This window comes from Triticum aestivum, chromosome 7D (assembly GCF_018294505.1).
Source record: "Triticum aestivum cultivar Chinese Spring chromosome 7D, IWGSC CS RefSeq v2.1, whole genome shotgun sequence".
Taxonomy (NCBI): Eukaryota; Viridiplantae; Streptophyta; class Magnoliopsida; order Poales; family Poaceae; genus Triticum; species Triticum aestivum.
Window position 1 is genome coordinate 622,847,166 of NC_057814.1, and position 6,390 is coordinate 622,853,555.

The following is a 6,390-nucleotide window of genomic DNA, read 5'->3' on the forward strand; positions in this document are numbered from 1 at the left end:
ATGATTTTCAACGCGTTCCGAAACAATTCCGGTTTTAGTGATTTTCATCTGCGAAACGCATCTGAAGTGGCTCCGGCAGCTCCGGAACATTTCCGGTTTTTATCTCAGAAAATTCCAAAAAGCTTCCAGAATGATTCTGGCATCCTCCAAGAATTATCAGGCATGTGCCAAAACCAATTTGACTTAATGGTGTATCCCGAAACAACTTTTCGGTATCATCGAAACTTATCCGATGACCTCTCTCTGCGGTATGATTCCGCTGTCCGAAACTTTTCGGTGTCCGAAACTTTTTCGGTGATTTTCTCTCAGACTCCCTGTCTAGTATTCAGCAGATAGATGACCCTTAAGCGTGTGACCCTATAGGTTCGGTGAAGTATAGACATGACCCGGAACCCCTTCCGATCAATGATCAACATCGGAGCCGTGGACACCCATATTGACCCCTATACCCACACGAATAAATATTCGAGTGAACCTCCAGTTGCCGTGTGCTATTCCTGTTGCTTCGCGATATGTTACAAATACCCGAGGTGAGACATGTTGGCATTCCCGTGGATCAACAACTTGTCCACTATGCTAGTTACCTCGTTACCGGTATTGTTCTCTTTTCTCGTTATCGTGTTCCGGCATCCCCGTGATCAAATCACAAAGTGTCTGGCCAGACGATGATGGATACCGTAACACCGAGAGGGCCCAGAGATATCTCTCCATCGTCGGAGGAGCAAATCCCAATCTTGAGCTATCAAGTTACTTGACACACTTTTCCATGAACCCGTAAGCCGCCGTAATAGCCACCCATTTACGGATGACGTTTAACAAACCCCAAAGTTCATGAAGCAAGCATGAAGAAACTCGATACTCTCATGGTCTAAGGAATCATGCAAACGTTAACCATCTCTGTGTTATGTACCAATAAACTTGTGACGAATGAATCTCATAGCATAACATCATGCCGGGTCGATTCAACACAAATGTTCTCTTAACATTATGCCCTCAAGGTTGCTGACATAGACATGCCCATGATCAGGAAAACATAACCATCATGCAACACTTGAGCTAGTCTTAGAGGCCAGACTAGGAATACATTTTACCGTTTATTATTCCACACGTGCATATGAGTCTTCCTCCGAGCCTCGTGGTTATTGCAGACTCGAGAACCATAGCAGTTATAGCATGGAACATAAACATAATTATGAACTCGGAGATAAATAATATCATTTATTATTGCCTCTAGGGCATATCTCCTACAGCTTTGCCTCCAACGCCCTGGCGGCGATGTAGTCCAGCTCCGCCTGGGTGGTGTCCTGGACGAGCCGCGGCTCGGCGGTGACGTACCCCTCATGCAAGGTGTCGAAAAACTCATGCACTTGAATTTCCTCTGGCTCGACCCAGCTCGGGTCAAGGCCATGCGCGTTGAAGTCCGGCATCATGGCGATGATGTCGTTCCGGTGCGAGTTGTTGCTCAGCGAGACCACTCCTACCGGCAACTTGAACAAGGGCCCCTTGGCGACCTTGCCAGCCTTCGGGGCGGCCCTCGCGGCCCTGCCGGTCCGCTTGACCTCGCCGTTGCGGTACACGTCGAGCTGGAAGAGCCGCTGGCAAAAGTGGGCATGCCCCATCACCATGAAGTTGTGGTCGAGGCCGGGGCGAAGCCTCATGATGTCGGCGGCGTTCATGAAGAGCGAGGCCGGCCTCCCCTTGTTATGCAGCGGGGCGATTCGGCGGCGGATGAAATCCTCCCTGATCATCTCAAGGGTGAGCCCGGCCTCGATGAGGTGAAGGATCCTGGTGGTGTCGACCGTGAGCTTCGCATCGTTGGTGTCAAAGTCGCTCCAGTCGCCCCGGTGAACCGGCGGCGCGTCGCGGACCCGGCAAAAGTCCGGCGGGTCCTTCTCTTCAATCTAGCACCACCGGCCCCACCATTCTTCCCACCTCTCCTTCATGGCGCCCTCCGGGTATGCCCCCTTGGACCGTGGGATCCAGGCAACGCAACCGGAAATGGCGCCCCCCGGTTGGATCCGAGGGAAGAAGTAGTGGCGGAAGAGCGTCGTGTTGGGATGCACCTCGGCGAAGCCCTCGCAGAGGTGCGCGAAAAGTGCCATGCACGCCACGGCATTTGGAGTAAGATCCAAAAGGTGGAAGCTGTAGGTGTGCATGACGTCATTGAAGAAATCGGAGAAGGGGGACAGAGCCCGCAGGAGAAGTAGTCGACAAAGAAAGGGTACCGGTTTGGGGCGGCCTCGGCGCAGTTGGCGGGGATGACACGCGTGGCTGGATGACCCGTCGTCTCTCCCCCCGCCTTGCACTCCCACAGGGGCCTGAAGCAGTCCCGGAGCTCGAACACATCGACTGTCGAGGGGAAGTAGGCGAGTTGCGTCTGTCGCGCCGCCTGCTCACTCTCCGGAGGCTCCGTCGCCCCGGCATCTTTGGCCACTCCCTTGCCCTTGGTGGATTTGGGAGCCATGGCGGCTGCGAGAAGCAGGGGGCAGAGGATGGCGAAGGCACAGGGGCGGAAAGCGAAGTCGAGAGCTCGAGAAGGAGGGAGAAAGGTGGCGGCGGCTCTAAGATTGGAGAAGACGCCGGAAGGGGGGTAAAGTGAGCAGTGCGCCCGCGGTTATTCCTTTTTACGAGGAAGGCGCGGGCCGCCTCCTTTCCCATTAACTAAGATGTGACGCATGCGTGCGGGAACCGCCCCACGCATGCCCCCCACGTCACGCACGACCCCCCATGTCACGCGTTCAACGTGGGTCGTGGGGAAGCGCAGCGGACGAAGAGTTACCACGGTAAAATCCGCCCCACCTACCCGTGCACCGTTCTGGGCCTGGCCCAACAACGTGTCGCGCTTATGTGTGGCCCAGGCCAGGGGGCTCATGTCGGTATACAAAAGTAGGGGCTCTCCTTTTGCCCCTTTACTTGTGCACGGGCACTCAGAGCCGCGCGCCACGACCGCACGTAGCAGGGAAAAGGAGAGAAGCCGGAGAGAAGCCGAAGCACAAGACGACCAAGACCAGACACACCAAAGAGCAAGAGGGCGAAGTGGACTCCCCCGGCGACCCCGGCAAGGGCCTTGGCGGGGCAACTTGCCCAACGCCAGCAGAGCGAGCCACCCTTGAGCCCAAAGGTTCCAAGCATCGCCAATAGCTGTATTGGAACCAAGGCTTGGGAGGCACCTCTGTGGTGGCATGCAGATCTTCGTCAAGACTATAAACATATGAGATCAGATGAGGACCAGAAGACGGTGACCCTCGGCGGGATCCCAGCCGAGGGAATCCACAAGACCCCCGGCAAGCGCCTTGCCGAAGACGACCGCAACACCGCGGCAAGACCCTTGTCGGGCCCCCGGCAAGGCCCTTGTCGAGGACATCAGCGGGGCCACAGCCAGGCCCGCACCAGCCAAGACTCCACCACCGTTCGCATGCAGCTGCCAGCCCAACCAGCTGGGCAGGCACATGCGTGGAAACATGCAGCTTCCATGCCAACTCACCAAGCACCTGCGTGGTGGCATGCAGATCTTCGTGAAGACCCTACCACCGCGCCACCTCAGCTGCCTGCTCGCCTACATGGCGCCACATGCATCGCTGGCCTGGGCGCGTGTCGAAGCGAGGCGAGGCGGCGACGGACGGGACAGGCTCCGTTCCCGTCCCCGATAAAGCAAGGGGACACCTAAGCGATGCATTAAATACGTCTTCTCCTGTAACACGGGCGATAAGCTCGCAGCACTGTAGACCTTTCCACCTCCTGTGTGCCACTGTGGCAGCCCCTTTCGACTATAAAAGGAGGGCCCATGGCGTACTAGAGAGGGATTCGACTCTTTTGGACTACGCACCCACCGTTGCTAGTTCGAGAGCTCAAGAACTCTCTCAATACAACCACCAAAGCAGGACTAGGGTATTACGCATCCTCGCGGCGCGAACCTGGGTAAACGATCCTTGTGTTGACTGTTAATCCTGCTCTTCTCACAACCCCAAGCCCCGGCAACCGTAGTAGGGATTCTTGTGATCCCATAGGTGTCGTTTCCCACCGACAATCCGGCAAGCTGGGGAGATAGCGGCCGGTAAGCCTTTCTTATTATAGACTAAATTCGGCGATCCGAAGTATGCCCCTCTTAATCAAATGTGGAGCTCTCCAGACGCATTCTTGGACTTGCCAAAGAGCGACTCCGATGCGGCGCAATTTGCCAAAGCGCAAGAAGGGTATGCAACGGAGAAGCTTTTCTGGTCACAATTCGGCACGCCAAAGCGCCCGCTGTTGCTGAACAAACAGATGGCCCAGTGGGCCGAGCTCCACAAGATATCCGGTTCTGCCATGAAGGACGTCGTGGTCCGGCTGTGGCCGACAGAGCCAGTTCCGAAGAGTTATTTCGGTTTGGTGCAACACTTGTGTATGTGGTGCCGCGTATCGACGCCGTGAAGCGATCAGCGTGCATTGAAGGTGCACGGATGGCCTTTGCCTGTGTCAAGACGTATTGGGCGAAGATGAAGGCCATCGATATTGCAGCGAAGAGTCCACTTGGGGGCAAGATGAAGATGTACGCAGTTATCCGAATACGGTGCGTTACATAGCTGACCAGAAGAACGGTCCTTCGTGTAATACGGAAGGAATCGCAAAAGATTCTGATAAGTCATCGAGTGGTTGACCAGCTCTCCCCGCATCATGACAGTCAGTTTTCGGCTTCCTCTACTGAGGTGCTCATCCGGATAAACCAGGACACTATCGTAGTACTTCTCCCTTTACTACCCTAGCCGATAGAGCGCAACGTAAGATATTAAGCACAGGAGCCGGGCAACCCAACTATTGACCAAATACATGATTCAGAGCTGATGCATATAAGGCCAAACTCGTGACGCCGAGTTGTGCTATAAAGCTGTTCGAACTTGCCGGTAATTCATTTGTTCCCATATTGAGCCCCTGGCAATTTGTGCCGAGGTGCGTGTGTGAAACAACCGGAGAAGCAAAATTCAGTTCTTTAGAAAAAGCGAATACTGAATACGGATTATGTTCACTGGAACCTGATTGATATGTCAATTGCCATTTTACAGATAATAACGCCATGACCCGGGCTATATGACATGCCGGTGGTCGAAGACTGAGGGAGAAGGCACCTTACAGGCTCGAAATAGAGAGTGCGGTCTACGAAAAATTATTTGGACCTCGTGTCGCATGTCTGCGCCGCCTTGCCTCGGTGAAAGGACTCCTTAACAGGAATATCCTTTGGGTAAGTGTACGAAGCCGAACTCCGAAAGAGTCCGTGAGATGACCAGTCTTTGAGCCACCTGTGGTAGAAGATAAAAAATAGTTAGAAAAGAAAAGGAGGCTATGGGAGTGCTTGTAGGCCCATCCGTATTGTGCCTCCGCCGATGACCAGGGTATTTTAAGTACATAATTATGTACGCGCGGTACAAACTTCATGGGTATATGAGGCGAACGACGGAGGGTGAACTGCTAATCCAGCTCTGAGATTGATTGGTCCCATTTAATAGAGACCGGCGGCTTAATGGCCGATGAGATATGCGGCTTGATGAGGCATGTCAAATAGGCAAGCTTGATGAGGCATCTTAAGTCATCGGCATCTGGTGGCCGGACATGTGTACCTTGGAAGTTATCGCAAAAGGCGTCTTCCAGGTCTTCCCAGCTGCCAACGGAGTTCTCTGGAAGGCTGTTTAGCCAGTGCCGCGCTAGTCCCTTTAGTTTTAGTGGGAGGTATTTGATGGCGTGGAGATCATCACCGCGGGCCATGTGGATATGGAGAAGAAAATCTTCAATCCATACCGCGGGATCTGTTGTTCCATCGTATGATTCGATATTCATGGGTTTAAACCCTTCTAGGAATTCGTGCTCCATTACTTCGTCAGTGAAGCAAAGGGGGTATGCGGCGCCTCTATATCGGGCCACGTCGCGACGTAGCTCGGATGGAGTCCGGCTGCGATTATCGGCCCGGGCGTGGTTATGATTGATGCGTCCGGCTAGGAAGCCGTTGTCGCGTGTCGGGGCACGCCCCCGTGATCCATAGATCGATCTGTTCTGCCCTGCTCTACTGTCCAAGCTCTGCCGCAGGTCATATGTATGTCCCCGAGCTGTTTTATCTCTGCCTTTACGGTGAGGTAGTGCGGGCTGGTGTTCGGCTTGAGTTGCCGCTTTGTCCCGGCCACGTAGTGGTCGGTCAGCCGCATTGCACAATGGTGGTACGGGCTCCAGCGCCTCGTCATCGAACTGAGGTAGCAATTTGTGCTTCGGCTAACTTTTGGTTGGGCGCTCGAGGCCGTATTCCTCGGCTGCCAGGACATTACTCCACCTGTAATTGAGCAGATCCTGATCAGCTTGAAGCTCCTGCTGCCTCTTTTTCAGGCTCCTTGCAGTGGCGATTAGCCGGCGCTTAAAGCACTCCTGCTC